Source organism: Rhamphochromis longiceps, linkage group LG15, assembly GCF_057381845.1.
Source record: "Rhamphochromis longiceps isolate RC_006_pf linkage group LG15, R_longiceps_female_GT1.1, whole genome shotgun sequence".
NCBI lineage: Eukaryota > Metazoa > Chordata > Actinopteri > Cichliformes > Cichlidae > Rhamphochromis > Rhamphochromis longiceps.
Window position 1 is genome coordinate 1,999,638 of NC_140571.1, and position 26,283 is coordinate 2,025,920.

The following is a 26,283-nucleotide window of genomic DNA, read 5'->3' on the forward strand; positions in this document are numbered from 1 at the left end:
TTTGCACAAGCTGCAGATGATCCAGGGAGGCTTTACTGAGGCAGGTGAACACTGAGTCACAAAAGTTCAGGCCAGATGAAATAACAGCACGACCACCTCAGACTTTGATATTTTATTATTTCTCACGAGATAAAAACAGCGTGGATGCAGGCCCTCGACAGACTTTTCCCCATCACATTTTTAATACTTGCTTTAACATAGCAGCAAGGATGAAACAGAAGTGGGGCGGGGGGACTAAACAATTTTGTTCATAAATGCCATGTTGGTTTTTTACTTTTGGATTTATTGATCGACTACAGTCAGGTGGGCTCCTCTTTGCGGCGGTAGCAGGAATGCTAAATATCCATAAATCTGACAGAGATAACAGAAAAAACCCAAAGCAATAAAAACAGAAAAAACTTGTTGATTGTTGACTGGAAACAGGAACTGGATCATTTTCATCCATTTTTCACAGCCTGAGCACTGAAAACACAAAATTTCAATCTGTATTTACACTAATTTCCTGAACGTGTCCAAAAACTGAAATCGTGCATCACGATTGGTGAAAGCGTATCGACTTTGTGCTCAGTATGATGAGCACCACATTACAAGACGTCCAGGGGAATCTTGTTGGATACGAGAGATTTTGGCACTGTTTTTCCATTTCTATGGATTCTACTTTAACAAACTCAATCAACTTCATAACTGGTCCGTCTAAACTTGAGCTCTTAGTCATGTTAATTCAAAGTCAGTAAGGGTAATTTGCTGCGGCAGTGCGGTGGATTTCAATCATTCGTCACAGCACGAGAAGCTGTTACACCACACAGGGACACGGCCCAGTCCGTTCCAAACTGCTGAATCGAGTCCAAGTCTGGAGACGTCTACATGCCAGTGTTTAGTCACAGACACGGTGCCACCGAGTAGCTTTAATTTTTATTGAATTCTCACAATTTTGAAACCAGACTGCATATTATTTAACTGTTACGCCAGTATTTTACTATAAAATGATCATCACATTACATCAGGCGTTTCCAACTCCAGTCCTCGAGCGCTACCGTCCTGCAGCTTTTCGACAAATCCTTGTTCCGACACACATGAATCAAATGAGAGTTACAGGCCTTTGCCAAACTTGATGGCATGCTGACGAGGTACCATCTGATTCAGCTGTGCTGGAGCAGGGACGCGTCTAAAGCTGCAGGACAGCAGCTCTCTGACTGGAGTTGGACACCCCCTGATACATGATGCATATTAATTTCCCAAACCGGTTTTTTTTTGGCTGTCGACACTGATTTAAATTTATAATTTAAGCAAAATTATCATCTGAATAATATTTTAATTTTAATATTGCTATTGTTGATTTTACACTTAAAAATAGCTCTACGGTCGATATTTTACTGTAGAAGAAAATGTTTTAACTTGAAAAGAAAAAAATGTTTTTCCCTCAAATGAACATGAAAATAACCTATAAAATAAAGTTTGTGCCACAAAAAACAAATGTTTTCCACTGTAAAAAATTAACTATCAAAATAATAAAATAACATTTTTTAAATGTTATTTTATATAGTGAAATTATAGTGAAACATTTTTAACCAGTATGACTAAAAGGCTGTTAGTTCTGTTGCTTTTAGAGTTAATGTTTTATGAATTAATTTACAGTTTGAATAAATTATTTTGCTATTTATAAACATATTTAATATGACACAACAAATGTGAGCTTTTATCAAAGTGTTTACCTCATCAAATATGATCACCTTTCACTTTTCAATTCATAGTATGAATGATCAACTACTTTATGTCATGCAGACAAATATTTTCTAGTGAAGTATTCAGCTAGCTCAGTAGTTTAATTGCTGTTATCGAACCTTTTTTAGACTAAAGTGCTTCAGCTGTTCTACTCTGTAAGCTTAATACACAAAGCATGATTTTATTCAAATTCCTAAATGTAACAAGAAAATGTCCACCTTAAATTTCCAACAAAGTATTTATTTAACATCTTTGATCTTGTGAACATCAGATGTTTACATTTTTACTCAACAAATCTGAAATACTTGCCTCCATGACAGCAACAGTAAGGAATCACTGAATTCTTACAAGTCAAACTGTGTGAAACCAAAGTTGTAAGTAAAAAAGCAGCATTACCACATTTTTCAGATATAAAACAGCGAAATAAAAGTAGAACACGTACTTTTATAAATTGTCTAGTAAAACCTACATCATTAATAACTTCCCTCTCACAGCGAACATCTGTAGAATGTGTAACACAGTACAGCTTTATGACTGTCTGAAACAAAAGGGGAGGACTGGATCCACTCATGGTCAGCAACGTCTGAGATGCGAGTGAGGACTCTGGGATTGACCGACTTTTTTCTTCCTGGACTCAACCTTGGTGCCTCTCTCAGGATTTATGGAAGAGAAACACCTTTATTGATGAAAGGGCGAGAGAGACTGAGGGAATTAACACCCTGAGGTGGGATATGGTCTGATAAACACACAAATCCATAATAAAAGAAATGTCACTGTTGAAGGCACTCCAGTGTTCCACAGGGTAGTGCATGTTAAAGCAGAAGTAACTGGCAAACATTAGGCAGAGGTGACGGTTGTGATGCGGCCAATCTTCTCGTCGATGCTCAACATGAATGCCTCAGCAGTGAAGCAGGAGGAACCTAAAAATCAAAAACAAAGAATAAAAAACTTTCATGTCACTCATTTATACAAATACTTGTTACATGAGTTTTCTTACTGGCTGAACTTCTATGGTTGTGTTAGCCAGCGTGTCAGTGTGGAAGCAACACAACATGAAACTAAACAAGCCACGAGTACAAGAACGTGGCCGGTACAGCAGAAACTGTCTACTTACAACAAGCAACGATGAAGGGTGTTGGTGGCACTTTCTCCATCTGAGCATCTTCTGTAAGGCTCGTCATCTCATCAAATCGAGCCAGTAAAAGAAGCAACATCTCAATGACTTCTTGCAAGAAACACTGGACTGACCTCTCTCAGTCTGAAGTTTGAGAAGAGCATTCAGGACTTGTTTGCGCTTTTGTGCATCAACATATTTGAGGAACTTTGGTGAGGAAGGCCTTCACCAGACTCACACCAGTCAGTTGTTGGTAATGTGCCGTCATACCAGCGGAAGAAAAGGGGCCATTCCTGGCATAGTTTCTGGATACACTTGACTAGTTTTTTTTCAACTCATCTATACCTTAATTATTCTTTTTGAACAGCTTCTTCATTTCTTCTTTATTCAGGCTGAGGCTCCAGTCTCAGAGACAAATGATTTGGCTCCCACTGAAAACTGCTTGTATCTAATCCGTTATTATTATGTGAAATAAAGCAAAAATGTGATGTGACAGCATATATCCATTACCAGCACAGCCATGCTTACATTCAACAGTTATGTAAGCATGGCAATAAACCTGTATTTTTTTTCAACATATAAATGTAAAAAAAAATGAATAGCGTTTGACTGTTAAAAACTTTATGGAAATCCTCCGTTAATAAAACAATGCAAGTGTTTTGAGTAGGGTTATGTTTTTTTTTTCTGAGAAAAAAATGTACAAATTTTTCACAGATTAATTTAATTACAGAAAGTTCACATGAAATAAGCAGCTTTCAAATGTTTTACAGCTGACAGGTTTTTAATCACTGTTAAATATACAGATATTTTTTACAGTGAAGAATGAGGCTTCTCACTAATGTTTTGCTCAAATAAAAGGATCTAACATTGTAATTGCTAAATTCAGAGCTTTCAGGGGAACAAGGGTAAGCTGAGGCAGCGTGTCATCAGCATCTTTGATGCTGGATCAAAGTGAAATTATTTTCCATCAAGCTTTACGGCCAATATGTCGTTTTGTTAAGAGCTTTTACATGTACTGTATGACCACGGGCAATTCAAAACCACTTTTCATTGATCTTGACCTCCACCCACAATATACACAAAAGAAAACATACACAATGGCTGAATATCATTTTTAATTTCTTAGTATTTTCTCTTTATTCCCACTTTTGTAAACCTTTAACTGTTACACAGATGTTGTTCAGGCACAGTTAGTAATTATTGTTGTCCAGCCTGTAGATTTGACCTCCTCATAAACACAGAGGTTGCTGACGTGTCAGTTTCTGTGACTGACATGCAAATAAATGCAAAAAATAAAGTGTGTCAAACGCACGAGAGGCCAGGAGCTCCAAATCAGGACAAAAATAGCACTTTTGCTTTGAGTCATGACTCTGTCAGACCTGAGCACAGAAGCATGATGCACTTTTTTTTCCCTCATTCGCAGTGAGTCATGCTTCATGCTGTGAGATAGCCGTTGCAAATAAACGTCCAGAAAAGGTTCAGGAACTATCGCATCAGAACTTGGCTGCTAACTGTTGTTGTTTTTAGGTTTTCTTCAGTAAGCTAATCCCACGATAGCTGCCTGCACGTCCATGAATCCACTGCAGACAGGAACCGCTAATAGCAAAGATGGCACGTTGCCACTTTGCTAAAAATGTATACAAAAACAGGCTTAAGAAGTGTGTGTGTGTGTGTGTGTGTGTGTGTGTGTGTGTGTGTGTGTGTGTGTGTGTGTGTGTGTGTGTGTGTGTGTGTGTGTGTCAGCCAGCCATACTTCTATTATAAATCCAAAACACAGCTGGCTGGAAAGATGTGAGCATAACGGCATCTGCTTCTGGCCTTCATCTCATTCACACACACACACACACACCTCAAGCACCGGACTATAATTCATAATGAGAAAAAGATTAAATTGGACTTATGAGGAAGGCAGCGCTGTGTTTCCGGCCAAGTGTGTCTCTTAAAAATGCATCAACACTTATTACATTGTGCTTAATGGCCTTCGAAGAAATTTGTCCCTTTGCCATTTTGGTCACAGCTTAGGAAAAGTGGTCATAATGGATGCTAATTAAGTCATGACTAAAGCTGGACACACAAACTAACACACACACACACACTGAGACTCTGCTGTTGGAATACGATAGACTTTCCCATCCACAGTTTGACTGAAATTGGCCAGATATGTAATTCACAAGAAATAGCAATAAGTTATGATTACAAGATGATGGAGAGATTGTTTCCATCATCTGAAAATACTGGCTGCACTCCCTCATGCGCTGATGTTCCAGACATATGTGATTGTTGCCTCGAGCCAAAGCATGACACACTGAGGCTGTGTCTGCTTTACTGCTGGCTAAAAACTTTGACTGGAGTTGTCAACTGTTACGGATTTTTTATTTTTTAAAAAGGAACAAAAATACTTTTACTGGCAGCACGTGAAGTCACACAGACTCCAGTTGTTTCTTTTACTGTTTTTTTTCTTCCTTATTTACAAATAAAATGTTTGTTAGTGTGGGAATCAATTGAAAACAAATACAATGACGCCAGGACTGACTAGAAGTGGTTAGCGGTTCCATTGAACAGAACTATAATTATCTACTTCTCCATCTGGTCATGTGGCCTCCTGTGCCAGGAGTGAACCTCCTGCTGTCTCCTGTCTCTGCTCAGCCAAACACAGCTAAGCTTCTCAAATGAGGTCAAAGGAGCGGGCTTGGCAAAGCTTAAGATGCAGCTTGGACGTTGTAGTTTTCAGTGGTATCCATGTTGGCCAAATAACTGTGGTCCCGTAGCTCTTGCTGGAATTATTTATTATTATTGTTATAATTGTTTTAACTGTTTTGTAATATTTTAGTTTTGTGAAATGCTGCCATCTGAAAGTGAAGCTCAGCACTTTTTAGGCAGACTCTGTAGGCATCATGTCGTCTGATGATGGATATACAGCTGTGTGTGTGGATGCCGACAACTACAACTGTAGTCAAACGTTTACATGAACTCTTTGTGTGCATGTCAGGGCAGTTTGGTGCTTTTACTTATTTATTTTCTGACTGTACAGGAACTGTGTGCATAAGTTTGAATTGATTTTAGATTTGTGTTAACCTGTGCAGGGTCCAAAGCTTATATAAATGCTGGATATTGGCAAAGTTCTTTCAAATTGGTTGGTTTCCTGGATATAGACGTGACATTAAGCATGGTTCACACATTTTAAATAGGACTGAGGTTGGAGCGTTGGGAAGGCCATTCCAGAAGCTCCTTTATCCAGTCCAAATCCAGTTTTGATGTGTGTTTGACCATTATTCTGTTGGAAACCCAAGTTTCAACTGTTGATTTGAGGTGGCTGAAGAATTTGGAGGCAGGCCTTCTTCATTATTCCATCCCCTTCATGCAGATTACCAGTACCATTGACAGAGCATGTTGCTACCACCACCATGTTTGACAACCAGGACGCTATTCTTTGGTTTGAAAGCCTCACCTTTACTGCTCCAAACATCTGGTCTCATCTAAACATAAAACATTTTTCCAGGAGGCTGCAAATCCAATCGAGCTTGAAAGTGTTGATTTTGGAGCAGACTCTTCCTTCTCGTTCAGCACCCTCTCAGCCCATCGTGGTTTGGTTTCCAGTGGACTGCAGGCTTGAGCTTTGTTGGTTTGTGAGTTGTTGCCAAACAGCCAAACCAATTTCCTCTCCTGTGAGAATAACAGTTTGGGTCTTCTTCCAGAGCTTGGAAAGCAGTGCCACATCTGAATAACTTGTTTATGTACAACCGTTTGAACCAACATGTGTAAACCTACAGTTCTCCTTCTTAGATCTTTACCGAGTTCCTTGGATTTCCACATTGTTCTGAGTCAGTCCAGTGGGTGCTATGAAAGAAATGCCTTTTATGGTAACAGCAAAGGGAAACCAGCTTTAGTCGACCATGATCAGCAACAAGAACTTAATAGACCTGGATCATGTCAAGCTGAAAGACGTATCTTCAGCACCATTTATTAAAAGATTAAAGTGGGTGTGTATTTGAGCTACTATGTAACCTTTAAACCCTGTTTGTCTGTGTACTCAGTTCTTGTTTTTTAAAGTCATTAAAGATGTTGATCTGTGTTGTACAGTCATGAAAAGCCTCAAACTGATGAATGAATATAAGCGTCTGACCACAACTGTGGGTCAGACGCTTACGTGACAATAACTGTGATGTTTAACAATGAAAGATCAAAACTACACACATACAGTGTAGGCATTTCATTTACAAAGCAAACAAACATACGCACACAATAATGAAACTTTAAAAATACTATTGTAATTAAAATTTAATTATTACTTAATGTGGATAAAAGTAATTTTTTCTGCACAAATTATTTCAACGTGATAACAAGAAGAAACAATTTTCTCTCTGCACGTGGGCCGTTTATGTGTGCGTATTTGTTGTGTAATGTTTACATAAGAAGTTATTTAGAGTTAAAAATGGGAATGTAAAATGTGTCTGGAACAGCTCCTGCAGAAAAGGGTTGAAAGAATATCCCGTTGTTCAGAAGAAGTAACAAATCGATACAGCAAAACCAGAGAGATACTTTTTCCCCTTCCTCTTGGTGTCCACAAAGCACTTCAAACACTACGAGTTCAGTTAAAGAATTGGATGTGTATGTGAGCAGCAGCTAATATAGCCTTGACCAGTGCTGACATATCAGATCTTGTGCTGCTCCCTCTGGAGCCCCAAAGGCGTCTAAACAACTTTATTTCACAGTTAAAAGCCGATACTGAGGTGGGAATATCGGTAGAGTGGAGTTCGGACATTTAGTATTTATCTGAAGGCTCCTCGAAAAGCCCATTAAGGTTAAGAGAATGCCAGAAATACACATATAATGTACCAATAAACTATTAAACGTTTTCATTAGACAAACAAACACAGTTGTTGAATAACAGACTTGATAAAGTCGTGTAAGTCACAGTGTGCCAGAGTTAGCTGACAATCAGCATTTTCATTTGATTTCTTCTGCCTGTCTTTTGTTAACAATATAACACAAAATCCTTTTTTATTTTCCTGTATGAAAAGTTCAGCTTTTATTGATATGGTGCTAACTCGCATGAAATATTAATCTCAAGCTATTGTAAGGTAGCGACTCTCTAACTTAACTGACAGAAACACACCAATCGAATGAGGCTGGTGTTCGTATGTGTGGAAGATTGTTACTTGGAGCCAAAAAGATTATATTTGCATGACAAACTTTCAGTATGTAAAAATACATTTTCTGGAAAATTCCATATGTTCATTGTACGAATGCTAAATTAGCTTTAACCATGTCAAGTTTGGATTGTAAAGTGAAATTTGCTAAGGAAAGAAATCGTCTCTCTGTGCTCGTCTGTCATCAATCCAGCGGATGTCACCACTTTATAATGAAACAAAGAACCAACACAGAACAACATGTCATACATAATATTGCAGCCTACGCCCACAAACACAGCGCGGAGACCGAGACACTCTGTGTTTCACCTTTGGAACCTTTGTAGTGGCTGTTTGCTGTAGCAGACAGGCAGGTGTATGGGACCGCTCACTAACACTGTGCTTCTTGTCAGAAGTAAAAATATTGTGTGTGCAAAAAGATATGCTCAAATTACATACATTTAAATACATATTTATACATTTGATTAAAAAAATGCAGTTTCCTGTGCTGTATATACTAGAGATGGCACGATACCACTTTTTTATGTCCGATACCGATATCATAAATTTGGATATCTGCCGATACCGATATGAATCCGATATAGTGTTTTTTAATCAACAAAACTGTTTTTTAAAATATCTTGCTGCATTTTGCAAGTCTGCAAGTTCATACTCAAGTTTAAAACAACAACTACACTAAAGCTATTCTGTTATACCTGTATACAAAAAAAATATTTCATAGTTCAGCAATACTGATCAATCTAATAAACTTAGACCTACACCATCCTCCCTATTCTGGTATTTTAAAGAGTACTTAGCGTAAATATTAAGCAACCTAACTAATAGGGTTCCAACTCCCAGCAACAACAAAATTAAATAAATAAAAAATAGGGAACCACCCCTCACGCTCCACCTCATGATGCTTAATCGACGTAATCAACCTTAATTTGATGCAGTGTGAAAAAAAATGCACAGAAATCAATTATTTTTCAAGAAATATTAAATAGATTCAACATCTTTCTTCAACAAAATTGCAGACTGCACAGATGGTACCTTCCCAAAGGAAAATGTACTATAGCTTACTAGGGTATATATTAGACTTAATAGTCACTATATACAGTAATTGACTTCTATTCATTTTACATCAAATTAAAACTTTGGGTGTCAGATAATTATTTATTAAAAGCTAGACATTTTAAATGAGAATAAGAAAGAAAAGTATGTCTTTGTGCCCCCTTTTCCCAGTTAATGCCCTATCGGCCACCCTGGCTAAACTTTGCTAGATCCGCCCCTGCACAGTTACCAGCCGTCAGCTACGTAGAAAAAGATCCTGGTGTAGAAAGAAATATTAAATAAATTCTAACAACAGCTGATCAAGCTTAAACGTTCTGCTGTTGTTCAGCCGCTGGTTTCCTCTTTCTGGTGCAAAGTGGGCCAAAAACAAACCAGAGAGACAGACTCGCGACAGAAAAGCCGATCAGCTGATCATTTAAGCAGTTTCACGATTGAAGTAGCAGCCGGAGAGCGAGAGGCAGTCGCTTGTTAAGCTTAACGTGGGAATGCTTTACAAACATTCAGAGATGGACTTACACACTTGCTTTACTTCTCTCGGGGATAACTTTGTCGGAGATGAAATGCCAGGTTGCTAGCGAAGCTCCACATGCTATCCAGACCACCGACAGGTCCGGCATGCCACAGCTGCTCTATCACGTGATGCATACTGCTCCGACTGCTAACGTTCTGAGGTGAGTTACGGCGTGTTGCAAGTTTTGTGAGGTGCTTTCGTGATATTTAATGGATCGGATTACATTTTTTATTTTTCTCCGATATCCGATCCAGTAATTTAGGTCAGTATCGGACCGATACCGATACGTAATATCGGATCGGTCCATCTCTAGTATATACACAATTATATTAATGCACAGAGACAAACCTGATAGTTTTATGATCTACGATGTGGCCGAGATTTAGCTTTTACAGTGTAGAGAATATTCAAAAGCATCATATCAAACTTCACTGCACTTAAAAACCTAACTATGATTTTTTTACAGTCATCCAAAAACATAAAGATGAGTGCTCTCATTAGCACTGTAACCACGGAAGATTTTAAAAGGCTGAAAAAACAAAGATGCAAATGGCATCCAACACATCGTTGTATTTATTTGCTTTTTATAAATGTATTACTGAAAAACATGAAAAACATGAATATTAAAAGGGCAATTATTTTTGCTTTTTGTCTTTAATGACTGAATTATAAGTTTTGGCTACGTGACATGACTGTACAGAACACAAAGTTAAGAGGTGTGCTGCATTTCATAAATGTGTCTTTATTATTCATGAAAATTGAAGGTGGGGAAACTGAAACAGCAAAGTAGAGAACAATCGTTTTTGTTTGATTTTATTTAGGCATCTTTGAACTTCCATACATAATATGTGAACTCTGCTTTTCTACTAAACGTGTCAGCAGAAGTACCAACATTTTTACTTTTGGGAATTTTGGGCACTGCTTCCTAAAGTTTGCACTTTTAGACATTAATGGCCTGATTAAACCACGCAACCATTTATTTTATTAAACTTAAAATAATCTACTCTGTTTGCAGTCCTGGCTGCCGACGTTCCTTTGGATCATCTTTGATTGACATGGATAAAGAGGAATTGATCTTTGGGTGAAAGCAACAAGCAGAAAAGCTTGCCTCATCATATCCACCCCGAGCCCCCAGCCATTCCCATCCATGCATGTTACATACTATGACACTTTGATTGTGTTTACATGTAATGCTGTAGTGTATTGATTCCATAAGAAAACTCCATCTGTATAATGCATGCTGCTGACATCAAAACACAAAACAACTCCAGCTTGCCGAACGAAGCTCTGCAATATTTCCTCTCTGTAAATGATTCCCTGTGTGGTCGTGTTTCAAGCTGTTACGCTACATGATGCAATAGGACATGCACACAGAAACAGCATCAGATGAGTGAGCGCTGTGCTGGCCACTCTACTATTTATGCGCCAACGCACAAAAGTTTCCGTGTGCACGCACACACACTACTGAGGGCTATCGCTCTCACTCTGCATAAGAGTCGTGTTGTTCCTCAGTCAGTCAGTCATTCAGTCAGAGACACCATCCAAACAATCAGCCTCCCTGTCCAAACATGTTAATCCACCTACTTCATCCTTATTCCCATGGACACTGGCTGCTGTCTGCAGCAGCACTCTTGTTCTCTCCTGGGTGCACACACACATGCACACGGGCGTGTCAGCACTTTTGTGAAGCTCTTCTAACAAATATCCCTTTTTGCATATTCAAATGAGGAGCTTATCAGATAACACTGCAGGGACTTTGCATGATGTGAGGGGTGGATTTTCTATCTGGAAAGAAGTGAACGGCTCTATGATTTTTCCAGTGCCCAGTGCGTTCCCTCTAATCAGTGAAGAGGCACATTACAGTGGAAATATACGTTATCTTTTATACTAACCCTTTGTACTTAATAGGAGATGATTCTCTTTTAACTCTGCACCACTTCCAGCGCTGATGTCATGCTGGTGCAAAAGTCACTGTGGAAAGCGTTACCATCTGCTGCGGTAATGCTGATGTCTGAGTATGCACCCTGATGCAGTGTAAGTCATTTGAAGCGTCTGGCAGCAGAGGCCACTGGCTATAGAAAAAACAAAAAACAGCTTCCTTTTGGTATTGCATTCAGTGGGAGGGATCAATACATTTTGTGTGCAATTCATATTGATTGTTTGGGCATGTTTATATGTACTGCAGTTTAAAAGAAAAGCATTGAGAAGATGGATGGGGTCGGTTATTTTTCACGTCTGAGGACATGAAAGCACCCTGCTGTCAAAATGCCAGCCAATTTGATGCAAACAGTTTTTCAGCTTTTATTTTGATGCCAGTTTCATTATGTGAGTCATCTTTTCACAAAAGACTAAAAGTACTGTACGCATTTAATCAACATTCACGATGTGATGATGTCACTGTTCTTTGTACTAATTCAGGTGCTTTAGGTATGTTTTGATGCTAAATCCTTTGCAGGATTTCTTTAGCTTTATATCTGTTAATTAGTAATAATTCTGTGTAAAATGTAAATTAAAAACAAATTCCATTTAGAAATTTTGGAGAATTTCAAAATGATGTTCATGCTGTCAGATTGTGAAGACATTGAATATGTCATCATCTACAGAATATAGCATCATCACAAGATTGGGAGACTCTCTGTACACAAGGGAAAAGACTACAAATCGATGCCTGTGATGGTCGGGCTCTCGGGCAGCACTGCATTGAAAACAGGAATGATTCTGTCATGGAAATCACTGCATGGGCTCAGGAACAGTTCACTGTGCAAGTTAAAGCTCTACCAACAACAACAGCATCTTCAGTCCATTTCAAACGGACCGAGGGAAAATGGAAAACTGTTCTGTGGTCGGACAAACGGGAAGTTTAAATTCTTTTCGGAAGGATGCCAGATCCTCCAGACTAAAGAGAGGAGAAACCATCTGCCTTGTTATCAGTGCTCGGATGCTACACAGTGCTACACTTTTTTTTTCTTTAAATGCTACATTTTTTCAATTTAAACATTTGATACATTTTCTGTGTTTTATTGTGAACGTAATATGAGTTCATGAAATCTGGATTCTTTTTATTTACACAGCAGTTTTAGAAGAACCACAGAAGCCAGGCTCTCATAGAGAGACTGAAACTCAACCACACTAAATGTATGTCTTTAGACTTTAGGAGGAGCACAGGATTCGCCCTCAGGCCAGAGATAACCGCTGCCCCAACATGAAATCCACGCACGGCAATACAATGAGCGTGACAGATCCACCTTACATCACACGCTGCTGCAAACACCTTCTGCCTCGTGCACCTTAACATGTACTTAAAGAAGAACCTCATAAACTGGAAATAATAGCACTCAGTGACAATTTTCAGCCGTATATAATCTAAGATAAGTCCATACAGTAAAAGTAGCAACATGTGATCTTTGCTAAAATGTCAAATAAACATGCAGAATCGTTCTTTATTTCCTTGGTTTCTTAACTGTGCTCATTCTTTGTATCATTGATATTTAGATGCAAAAAGATAAATACACACTTCATAAATAATTAAATACCTAATAAAATCTCATCTAGGTTTATAAGACACCGTAGATTGAGCTACACAGTTTTATCCTCAGAGCGCGGCTGGGCAAGGTTGTGGGGCAAACAGTGCGCTGTTTCCATGCAGCTACAGTATCTGTTTATTTCAGACACAGTTTTGAAGACATTTGCAGACAGTGAAGATAAGATAACAGACACAGGAACTATCGGGAGGTCTGGTTGTTCTTGATGCTGCTTTTGTTTCTGCTCTCCGTCTGCATCACAGGATCTGTAGCCGTGAACTCTTTAATAGGACACCTACTCTCAAGTGTGAGGTAAACTAAAACATGCACATACCTCCTCCCCATAACGGTAGTGACACCAGCACTGATCCACGTTTCCATCTCGAGAATCATGTTGTCCGTGTAACAGCCGTAATCTGACAACGCTGTGATCGAGACAAATCGATGCTTTCTTGAAACTTTATCAACGTCTCTGAGAAAGAAGCTTTCCTTAACATCTCCACTGCTGTTATTAGCTTCCAATCCATAGCCCTCCTAGCAGGTGCCTATTTGGAATCACCTGCTGTTACGTTGACTTTGCTGTGATCAGAAAACCAACGAAGCTGAGGTAGAACACAACATTTTGGGGAGGTTGTTTTATTGGGATTGATGGTACCTAAAGAAGCTCCTGCTGAGAGAGCTGTTGATGCATAAAAGACTGAAGAAACACAATATGAGAGATCTCTACAGGCCAACTGCGCCATGTTATTCACATCTGCTGGTAATGGAAAACATAAAAACAAAAACCCCACTCGGACAGAAATCCATAAATTTATCAGCACTATTCATGAATCATAGATCACATGTCACTGTAATCCCAGATTCTCACAAGCTACACCAAACATTTTTTTTTGGGGGGGGCGGCTTTTAAAACATCTTTGTTTCTGACTCTTTGTTTCAAACCTACTGTGGCACTTCAATGGCGTCCCACAAGACGACTTAAAAGGAAGCGCCGCGGGCACGTCGGGGACGACGGTGACATTATCTCTCAAACCAGCAGAGTGAGTGCGTTTGTTTCTTGTGACATTTGTAAACACGCATGTGTAGATTTGTAGGATGTGATGGTGTGTTAATGAACGGTTTCCATACTGCAAGGCATTAGAGGAGCTGGGATTTGCAGTGACATGGAAACGCCCTGCTGTGCGTGCACGGTGCACACGGTGCACATCCACCGCTGAGGGAGGAATGTTTTATACTTTTGTGGTTAGACTGCGATCTCTTTTTTTTTTGTTGTTGTGGGTGGCGACGCTTTGAGGCTACGTTTCCCACCAGTGTGTGGGAGGGGCACAGCAAGGGATGGACTGAGGACGGAGGGGAGGGTGGGCAGTGAGCGAAAATTACACAGTTCTCCGGTTCACAATGTAGCTGTGTGGGCCTGCATTTTTGTCTCGTTCTGTGCAGAAAAGAAAAGAAAAGCTTTGGTCAGACACCAACTGCCCCCGCGCACCTCCAAAGCTACAGCTTTTCACAGCGTCTGAAAGAAACGGGGAGGAAAAAAAATAGGCGAGGGAAAGAAACTAGAGCCACAAGTGAGTGAGTGGGAAAGAAAAGAAGGATTGAAGGCAGCGTTATCAATAAACCCAGCGAGGTTCCTCCTTGCGTGACCTCGTGGGTATAAACTGATTTTGCTGCGGTTCGGTTTTCCGCAGTGTCTGCCACCTGAGAGAGTCATTAAAGTGGCTTTGCAGAAGGCTGGCAGCTCTCCCTGACACATATATCAAGAACAGGAGTCTTATTAATGCACGAAAAAGGAGGAAGTGCAAAGGCCTCCATTGATACTCTCTGGTGTAATTAAAAACTAATTGGCTAGGCTGTTTTGATGACATATTCCATCTGATTACCAAATGTGCGAAGGAGGAACTCTTGAGATGGTTAAAAAAGAAAAAAGTTGTTGTTCTTTAATTAGCCGTCAAAGGAGGGGGTGTGATTTACAGTGAATGGGATGAAAGTGGGGGGGGGGGGGGGGGGGAGTTTTAAAGTCTAAAAAACTATGATCAGCTTCCCCTCGAGTAGCATTGTTACAAAACTGGCTGAAAGTGTAACGCTTCAGTGATGAAGACAGTAATGCTGAGCTGATATAATCACATTTGCCGTTGCTGAACCTGAAACGTCACATTTGCTGCCTGGTTCTCGCTCCTGCAGCTCTTACTTCCGTTTAACGTCTCTCTTGTACGTAAAAGGCAAGGAGAATAAAAAGCAGTCCGAATACGTACGGCTGGGAAATGATCTAAAAGCACATCAGCGTAATTCACTTACTAGAACTTCACAGAGACGTGCTGAAAAACAGTGACGGGAGAGGACTGTTTAAGAAAGAGTATCACATCAGATTTATTTACATCCTGTTCAGAAGGGAGATGACATTCTGAGCTGAATGCACAGAATAAAGATTTGGAGACGGCCTTTTGAAGTCTTTTAAATGCTAATAGCGTGATTTGGGGGCAGGGAGAAAAAAGCACTCTTGAACTAAATGTTTCACACATTTGGAATGAAATGATGGCAAACCTTCCACTAGAAAGAATAACATTATCTGCATACTGATGGAGAAACAAAGGACGTTTTGAAGAGGGTTGAGGACTTTAATGGAGGATGCAGATCTAACAGAAAGGGTTTTTTTTTTTTGGTGCAGTTGTTTGTTTGGCTGCTTTTGGAAAAAAATGCCACGTTTAGCTTTTTTTCAAGAGTTGAGAATATGGATTTCATGTTTCTGTGTTTTTATTGTCATTATTGCTTAAAATAAGGTATCTGATAAGATGTTGAATCTGGCATTCAGTCGAGATTATGAACTGTCAGAGACAGATCCTAACCAAGTATAAGCTCAGTGACCGCAAACTGTCAGCTGAACAGGAAGACAGAAAAAGTCAAGGAAGCCACGAGGAAAAGGAATATGTGATCACTGTGTGACAGGTGAGGAGGAAACAGTCCATCCTTCAGTGAAGTCAGGAGCACTTTAACCAGTATCCACTTTATCCAGATTTCAGCGAGTTAAACGTCATCTCAAAACAAACAAGGAGCAATCAGGAAGCAGCTCCTCCTCCTCAGTATATTTTGTATATACAGCATTCACTTTCTATTCAGCATATATTGTTTTCTTTGTTCCTTTTAAATGTACTTTAAGGAGTTTGAAGTAAAGTACAAATTGAGCCCAAAATAACTTGAAAGAAAAGCAGATGTGGAATTTAACGTCCTAGGACCTGCCGTCCACATGTGGACGTCACATTTTGGGTTATTTAGACCAAAATACTGAATTTTGCTCTACATGGGCCTGATATCCACTTACGAGGACATTATATGCTACTGTTCTATCAACATTTTAAACGAATATCCTCATATGTGGCTCTCATTTTTCTTAAAAGCAAAAATAAGGTAAAAAAAAAAAGCTGGTAATTCTCTGTTTTTATATTCATCGGGCCCCAATCAGCCCAAATATCAAAGAGAAATTAAATGTCGTGGAAGAGTCTGGGTCTTAGGAGGTTAAGTGTGAAAAGTATAATGTGAAATTCAGACTCACCACATACACGGTTCCATTTCCTAAAAGTTGCAGCACAATTTTCAGTATAGCTTAAAAAATAAAAGACAATTCGTGAAAGTCTGACATCTTCTTCAGGGTCAAATAAGGTCAAAGTAACCTGCTGTCTGGAATCTCAGTTTCTGTTGTGAGGTGTTAACCAATATATCCTAAAGTTGACCTTATAGACCTTCGTCTATGTAAGACAGACTCTAATGGATGTTAACATCACCCCACTCTGCACCTCGACACAAAACATCACCATGTTGGCGAAGGTAAAAATACCAGATGAAGGAGGAAGGGCGTTTCTGACAGACCAGTGTGCTACACGAACACGTCGCAACCTGAGGGACCTGCACACACACACACACACACACACACACACACACACACACACACACACACACACACACACACACACACACACACACACACACACACACGGATACGATGTTGTTTGTTTGCTCACAGTATTGAATTAAGTTGAAATTCTGCTTTATTGTCATTGTTGTTGTGTTATTCTACTACAAATTACATTTCAGTGCTTTGGAAGTACTGTTTTCAAAAACTGTAATGCCAATTAAGCAGCGCTGGATATTGATGGTAACAGAGGGTATATTATACAGTTAGCCTAGATTGGGGAAATTATTTTGTTGGTTTTTTTTTTAATTAAATACACCAATCACCAGTTCCCCATGAAAAAGCTTAAATAAGTAGAACAATATGAAACCAAAGAGACAAAACAAAATAAATACGATGCAGGAAAATTCCATCAAGCTGCAGGAATGAAACCTTCATTTGCTAACCAAAAGTGTGAAACCTATAATATGGAGCTGCTATAAAGTCAACAAAGTAAAATATATGTGAACACAAAGCATAACTGGATTCTTGAGAAAATGATTTTTAAAATTTAAATATGGTTTAAAACAAATAAACAAGCAAGCAAATAAAAGCCCATCTGTTCTGATTGCTGCTGTTTCAGAAATAATCTCCATCGATACGAGCCGGCTCGCGCACGTGCTGCGTGCCGTCCATGCACAGGGAGGCTGCAGGTGCCACTGAAAACACGAGGCACAGTTGGGCGCTTTGTTGCAACGAATAATTGAAGGACAGAAAGTAAATGATGGTTTCTCTGTTATCATTTCCAAAAGTCTGTTTCTGCCCCTTCTGCAACTCAACCCTGCAGACCAATGTGCTGCATAAAACTATGCACAGGGTTGCACAGAGCTCAAGCCCACGGCATAACAATGCTAGCTAAAAATGCTCTTAAAAACACTTGACTGCTATGATTAGTGAGATTTACCAGTATAAATCGAAAGCTGATCGCTGCATGCAGCAGTTTGTAAGAGTCTTGCCTCGGACTTGGTTATGCCTGCAGCATTAAACGGCAGCAGGATCCATCCATGAGTGCCTCCATAAGAGATGGCTGTGCACATTTATGCTTGTGGCATATACAATAACTTCATTAATTATTCATAACTATGAACCATTCCCAACACAGAGACGTAATCAATCAGGTTGTAACACAAAATGATATACTGCACTTTTCAAGTCACACTTTATAGCTGCCTAATCACTTGTTCCAAACCAGAGTCCTCAGGCTGAGTCCTGAGTTCCATCACAGCTGCTGGGAAAATCATTTATTTGATGAAAACACACTGATTGAAGACAGACACAACATATATTTGCTGCATTGTGGTTTTGTTAAAGGCAAACAAGGACCGAGCGTGCTATGTAATTACATCCCCTCTGTTAGGTCACCAAACCTGCTGACTAGAGACCAAAAATGCAGAGCTGCTTATTTAATGATACCAACCAGGGTGAGCAGAGCTATCTGAATTATATTCAGCCCACATTTACATTAATATTCACATCCATATGTCAGAGCTCACACTGCCACACTAAATCCAGTCCAGACTGTCACCACACTAGGATACACAATACACACCCATTTAATAAATATCCCAGGAAAATGAAGTGTGGGAGAATGACATTGTCATTTCATTAGGGACAGCAGGATAATATGGGAAAAAGATTAGATCGTTAAAATGTATTTAACACCACTTCACTATCCGTCAGTCCAATTTCTTCAGCGTATCGGGTTCAGGATTGCCTGAATCTGGTTAATCATGTCTGTGGGGGAAGCTGGAGAACTTGGAGGAAGTCCAGTCAGCGCAGTCAGCCTGGGGATTTAAACCCATGAACTCCTTGCTGTGAGACACCGGTGCTGTCCACTGCACCACAGTGGCACCTGAGCCACGTTACAGTTTTTTTTAATTGGTTTGGTACTATTTTCATAATTAAAGTGTGCATTTTCAAATCTCTCAGTACAAAACTCACATTTGATCACATTTGTAACACCACTAGTCATTCTTTCAAATCTGATGTCATGATTTCGTTGTATTTGCACATATTTTCCTAACACATGATCATTGTGATATATTTTGAGAACATTTGATTTAATCACCCAAACAAAACAGTAAGATATTTTTTCAGCGTAGTACTTTTACCAATCATTTCATTCAGGAGCAAATAATACAAGGTAAGCGTTTCAAATTGTCCTTGGTGATGAATGAGTGTAACTGAACTGTAAAACTTTACACAGCAAATATTATACTTATGTTCAGACATAAAAAAAAAATTATATATATATATAATTCAATTAAATTTTATTTATATAGCACCAAATCACAACAAAAGTCGCCTCAAGGCGCTTCATAGATACAGAGAAAAACTCAACAATCATATGACCCCCTATGAGCAGCACTTTGGCAACAGTGGGAAGGAAAAACTCCCTTTTAACAGGAAGAAACCTCCGACAGAACCAGGCTCAGGGAGGGGCGGGGCCATCTGCTGTGATTGGTTGGTGAGAGAGAACGGAAGACTGGATAAAGACATGCTGTGAAAGAGAGACAGAGGTTAATAACAGATATGATTCAATGCAGAGAGGTCTGTTACAGTTTTTTTTATTGGTTTGGTACTATTTTCACAACTAAAGTGTGCATTTTCAAATCTCTCAGTACAAAACTCACATTTGATCACATTTGTAACACCACTAGTCATTCTTTCAAATCTGATGTCATGATTTCGTTGTATTTGCACATATTTTCCTTCCACTTAATCATTGTTGCAGAACACATGATCATTGTGATATATTCTGAGAACATTTGCTTTACTCACTCAAACAAAACAGTAAGATCTTTCTTCAACGTAGTACTTTTACCAATCATTTCATTCAGGAGCAAATAATACAAGGTAAGCGTTTCAAATTGTCCTTGGTGATGAATGAGTGTAACTGAACTGTAAAACTTTACACAGCAAATATTACACTTATGTTCAGGCATAACCAAAAAAAAAAAAAAAAAAAAAATATATATATATATATATATATATATATATATATATATATATACACACACACACGAAAAAGGGAGAAAAAAACAAGTCATTTACATGAGCACAATATATTTTTTTATTCTTTTTATCACTTTTACACAATCAAGCTGATCAAGCTTAACATTGGGCCATAAATTTTCATCAACATCACAGTGAATGTCTTCGTTGTTCAGGCACCGTGGGAAAAATCTCCTGGCATGACGAATCCAGGCTTGACATTGCTCAGCAGTTATGTCACCACAAGCTTCACACATGGCTTGAAGAAGAGAGACATGCTCATGGGGATGGCGATCATACACCTTCCACCTCCATGTAGAGAAGAATTCCTCAATTGGGTTGAGGAAAGGGGAATATGGTGGAAGATGGAGTGTCATGAAGCGAGGATGTGTTTGAAACCATTCCTGAACCAGCTGTGCATGGTGGAAGCTGACATTGTCCCACACAACAACACAGACGATGTCTTCTTCCTGACAGGCCTGCTCCAGTTCATTTAAAAAAAACTATCAGGTGTTCAGTGTTGTATGACCCTAGAACTGGTCTACAGCCTACCACACCATCTTCAGATATAGCTGCACCCATTGAGATGTTTCCTCCACGTTGTCCAGGGACTTGGATGGTAGCCCTTTGTCCAATAAGGTTACGTCTTCTGCGTCTAGTTTTTGCCAGATTGAAACCTCATCAACAAAAATATACTTGTGATGATTCGCAGCAGCGTCCAGCTCCATCACCCTCTAAAATGATAATTTAGTTAGTTTTTTTTTTTTACAACTAATAGTTGTCAGTACTGTTACAGTAATTGCATGCCAGTTTAGTATTGTACCTGAATATATTCTGAACGCAGTTGTTTCACCCGGACATTGTTCCTCTCAACAGGAACCAAGTAAATTTGTTTCATGGAAACCTGGTGCTTCTTCAAAAGCCGGGCAATCGTTGGAAGGCTAATTGATGGCACATTGGCAAAGGTGTCATTGCTGTTCTCAACAGCCTGTTTGATCTCAGACAGCCGTATGTCATTCCCTGACCATTTCCACCACATCCAACTCCTGCTGGTCAGTCAAAACACGTGGGCGACCACCACCAGGTTGTCTCCTGTTAACTCTGAGGACAATCATATACTGTCAACATTGAAGTATTACAAATTACATTACTGTAAACTGACAATTACATGTTGTTCATCTATACAATAGAGTACTATATTTTAGAAGTGAAGTTGCTATAGCAGACATGCCGGTTTTCTTGGCGAAAAGTTCTGATGATAGAGCTGACAGTTGACCTTTGTAAATTAGGCTGTACCAACCTGGCAGCCTCAGCCATGGTAAAGCCTCTGTTAACCACATGGTCAACAAGGATGGCCCGGACTTCATTAGAGACGATGGTGCGTTGTCTTCTGCTACATTTCTCTGAAGACCACCTCTCTGTCGAGGAACACCACCACCTCTTCGATGAAGGTTTCCTCTCCCTACGAGTCTATCCTGCTCCATATTTGAACAGTGCAAAGTCTCAAACACAGTTCTACTTATATGGTAACTAATTGTGATCATCAGGGGGAAACAATTAGCAAGTATAGTGTTTCTAGATTGAAAGCTCTTGCAGCAATGTGTAACTTACAAATGACCAGACAACAATCAGTCAAGTTGAAAATCCATGGACATAATGAATGATTCATTGATTAAACATTAAGATCAGTTGAATTAAATGACAGACAAATGTATTAAACTGAATAATAAGAGATGCAAATCAAAAATTTTATAGTGATAACATTATGAAAGGCAGTAACTGTGAACGAAACATTTATTTAGATGAAACACTTATTTTGTGTAGTGAAAATTATATTTTGTCATTATGTGTATTGTACTAACACAATTGAAAATATGCTGAAATGTTTGAAAAAGGTGCACTTTTGATGATCTGTTGTGATATAAGTACTAAGAGTTTTGAAAATGTACCAATTGCTTGTGAAAACTGCGCCAAACCAATAAAAAAAAACCTGTAAATGTATTTTTAATTTTCTGCTCCTGGCTATGAAACGCTATTGTTGTCATTTAGTTATCCCTAACAATCTGCCTTCAGTAGATCCGTAGGGTGAATATAATCTATGATAGCATAAATACTTCAATGATTCAATAGACAGAAACACTATAATGTCAACCACTGGCTTGAGAAATTGTGTTATGAAGCCATGAGCTGAGATGGTTTTGGTTTTTGGTTGGGCTTTTTTTTTCCTTTTCTTTTTTTTTTTTTTGCCATTTCGGTGTTTTGAAACCAGACGTAATGATGCTTGCAACAAGTCATTAACCAATGGAAATACCCTAGATAAGCCTCCTGATTTCAATAATATCCATAATTTGCTAAATGAATTTCATGTTTCATTAAATATGACCTAAAACTAGTGGCTGAGCCATAAAGTCATTAGCAAAGTGTGTACTGATGTCACAGGGAAACAGCGGTAAGTCTTCCCACAGACTTATGCACAGCTAACTTTTTCGCAAACAAGGGAGTCGTCGCCCCCGCCCCCTCATCATTTTCATTTTTTTCATACAATATGTGCCACATGCTTGAAAATTAAAGACACTAAACATGTTTCATTTTTATACTATTATTTTCATGAGGTGAGATGAGCAATTAAAACTGAAGTACAGACAGTTCATTTGTGTAAGCAAATTAGTTAGCTAACATTAGGTAGCTTCATGGTCGCTGTAGTCAATGTTCTTGATAAGTAGGAACAATAATAACACATAATATCAACTGTCAAGACAGCTCTAGTCAAAACTTTGTTCTGAATTTTAAAAAAAGCATGTTGTGCTAGCAGCTGTGAAAAACGAGTAAAACTGTGAAGTACCTGCAGGAAATGAGTTACATCACCGTCATCTACTCCGGTCTTTAAGTCTGATGTCATTAGCTGCTTCCAGGTCCAAAGTCAAACGAACAACACAACATCACTGAGAGCTACAAAGTATCTTAATTTTTTCATCTTTAATAAAATGATCAGCGTTGCTGCTTTACCAGGTGTAACAATTAAGTTTAACATCCATGAAAACAGAATTTATCAAATTTAACGGAGTTAGAAGTTAGCAGGAAGTTAGCTCGCTAGCTTCCACCTAAGCATGATATTGCATGTTCTGACTGAGAAATTTGTGAAAAATCCAAACGTACAGCTCCGCTATCACTTCCAACATAAATGGAGACAGAAAACTAAACAGCAGTGATGTTTGTAGGGTTACTGAAGTTGGGCTAGCTGGTATATATTGATGTGCTACGTGATCGCTAGCGACACAGCTATGTTAGCATAAACACAGTGGAGCTGGAGGATGAACGCTAACTTTTTTCCACTCAATAAAAGTTAACGTGAGGGTTCCTGATGGTTAGAGACAAATGTAATCGCATGGCAGGATGCTGTAAAAGGACCAAACTTCAGCCAGGAGAACAACTGAGATAATCCATCCACAATACGAGGTTAGTCATTCATATACTGCTGCATGGGCTGGGCTGTAGTTACAACGTAAGGTTTAAAAACTGAGCTTTAAAATAAACAGTGGTAATAAAAACCGAGAGGCCGACAGTGATCACTGACTGTTTTTAGGGGCTTGTTCAGATTAAATCAAGCAAGTTACAAAGCATTACAACATGTCAAAAACACAACAGCCTTATTAAATGCAGAGTAGTTTTGGCCCTGAAGCAAGCTTCATCACGTCATCACTTAAAGACCGGATAAAGCACCGACTTGTCTCTGATTTTGTGTTTTTTATTATTATCATTCTGCACATGCATTTGTTCCAAATCACGATCGGTAGTGGGAGTGAAGTGAAGCCGAGTGGATTATAAAGAAGCGATGCAGCTATCTGTCAGACGACTAGTAGAGCAAGAACGTAACTGTAACTTCAAATGACAACAACTCCTACATTATGCAGCAACTAGCGGCACGCCGACAGCTTTGACACGCCCTTCTCTTTAAATGTTGATGAAAGCAGCTTGGAAAGAAAGCGTGCAGCGTAAACTCGGATAAATGACAGGAAACGCGAGGAGGTGAAATAAAACTGGAAAGAAAAGGAAATCTTTATTTTTAGTCTTTTGCTATCCCACGCAGGATGGAGGGAGTTTGGGGTGTTTATATTCATTAGTTTTCCTGAAGACTGCACAGTACAGTGTGTTACTATAAATGACAACAGCTGACCTTTCTCATCTTCATGTTTTCCATCCTACATATTGCTTTAGAAGTGAAGCCTCTGATGGATCATGTCCACTGGTGTGCAGTAGAGAAAGTGCTCGTCTCCTCTTGTAAATAATGACAGCTTCCCTCTGGCCTTTTTGAAATATTTGACACATCCACGTACCTGAGCTGCACTGTGAACGTCCGATGAAAGGCTAAAATAATATTTTCTTAAATATTAATACACCTTAATGACCGTCTTACTGTCTTCAGTAAAGCGGCGTACTACAAAATAGTTTACGTTTGAAAACATCATTATCACTCCCTGCTGACATCATTCAGTTTACGTGATCACAGGTCAGCAGTTCTTTCCCCAAAAAGTTCAGTAGTAAAAGATTTGCCCTTTTCATACAAAAGATGTGATTAAAAACAGACATTAAAGACATGACTTGGTTTAAATGAGGGTTATTTCCCATTAAAGATCGTCTCTTGACTGTTTCATGGCAGACCTGTTACCTCTCTTTGTACTTGTGCTTCTGTGACGAGCTGGGTCTCCTCCAGTGTGTCAAAATGCTGACCTTTCAACTCGATTTTGGCATGTGGACTAAGTTACACAGAAGCAAATCTGGCAAGTGGGGCAGGTGGGGAGCAAAGGTCAAGTTGGTCTGAACCAAAAAAAACCTGCATGCTGGGTTGGCACACGATGGCTTTCTGGCAAGCAGTTCTGGTTGTTTCCACTGAATGTGTTACCTCAGCTGCCTCAGGACATTACAGTAAAACTCAGTGTCTGCAGTCTCACTCTGGGTGACACATTCACAGTCCACGATATCATGACTGTTGGAAAAACAAACACAAAGGGAGCACACCCACAGTCTGACTCCTCACATTTCATGCTGCCTTCTGGCTTTCTGTGCATTCACTTCAACTGAGTTTTATTTATGTAACACCAAATCACAGTGGTCGTTGCCTCAAGGAGATTTATGTTGTAAGGTAAAAACCTTTCAGTAAAACAGAGAACACTGCAACAATCAGACAACAGAGTAACCACTTGGTGACAGTGGGAAGGAAAACCTCCCTTTTAACAGGAAGCAAGACCAGGCTTAGGGAGGGGCGGACATCTGCAGCGACCGGTTGGGGGTGAAGGGAGTGAGAGATTAGTAATTATCCATAAAACATGGAGAGTGAGAAAGATGAGTGAAGAAGAAACAGCCTGGATCAGCCGGACTGCGAGAGTTGAGGCTCGGGTGTGAAATTTATGGTTTTCAGGGCTTTTAGTGTTAACTCGGTTTCCCCGGGTTTTTTCTCGTGTTGTAGTTTGTGTTTTATTTTGAAAGAACTGTTGCACGTTACCATAGCGACCAGAGAGCATTAAGGGGCAGAGAAGAGGATGCTACTCTCGATGTTGTTGGTGCGTTTCAGGAGGACGCTGCTAATAAAGTTACACGATTACACCATGACTTCACGTTTATTATTATATTTACAAAATACCAGAGTTTTTGTCTGAAGTTTGGTCCTTTTACAGCATCCTGCCATGCGATTACATTTGTTCCTGACCACCGAGAACACTCACGGTAACTTTTATCGAGTGGAAAAAAAGTTAGCTTGTTTATATTATGCTAACATAGCTGTGTTAGCTAGCGGTCACGTAGCACATCATTATATACCAGCTAGCCCAACTTCAGTAACCCTACAAACGTCACTGCTGTTTAGTTTTCTGTCTTCATTTATGTTGGAAGTGATAGCAGAGCTGTACGTTTTAATTTGTTTCCAAAACCCCGCAGTCAGGACATGCTATATTGTATTTAGATAGAAGCTAGCGAGCTAACTTCCTGCTAACTTCTAACTCCGTTAAATGTCATAAATTCCGTTTTCATGGATGCCTGGATGTTAAACTCAATTGTTACACCTGGTAGAGCAGAACGCTGATCATTTTATTAAAGATGAAAGACTTTAGACAGTTTTTCAACTCTCAGTAATGCCATAGTGATCGTTTGATATATGGACCTGCAGCGGAGTTTAGACCCAGACACGGCTAGTGACGTCAGACTGAACAATCGGATACCTACTAATTTTATTCAGGTGTGCTGCAACAGGGACACATGGAAAAGTTTCAGGACAGCGGCCC

General features: G+C 39.3%; 1 pseudogene; it reads right to left on the minus strand.

The window, feature by feature from the left end:
• Window positions 1-2,210: 2,210 nt before the first annotated feature.
• On the minus strand, window positions 2,211-6,242 carry LOC146651774 (uncharacterized; annotated as a pseudogene).
• Between the last annotated feature and the right edge of the window lie 20,041 nt (window positions 6,243-26,283).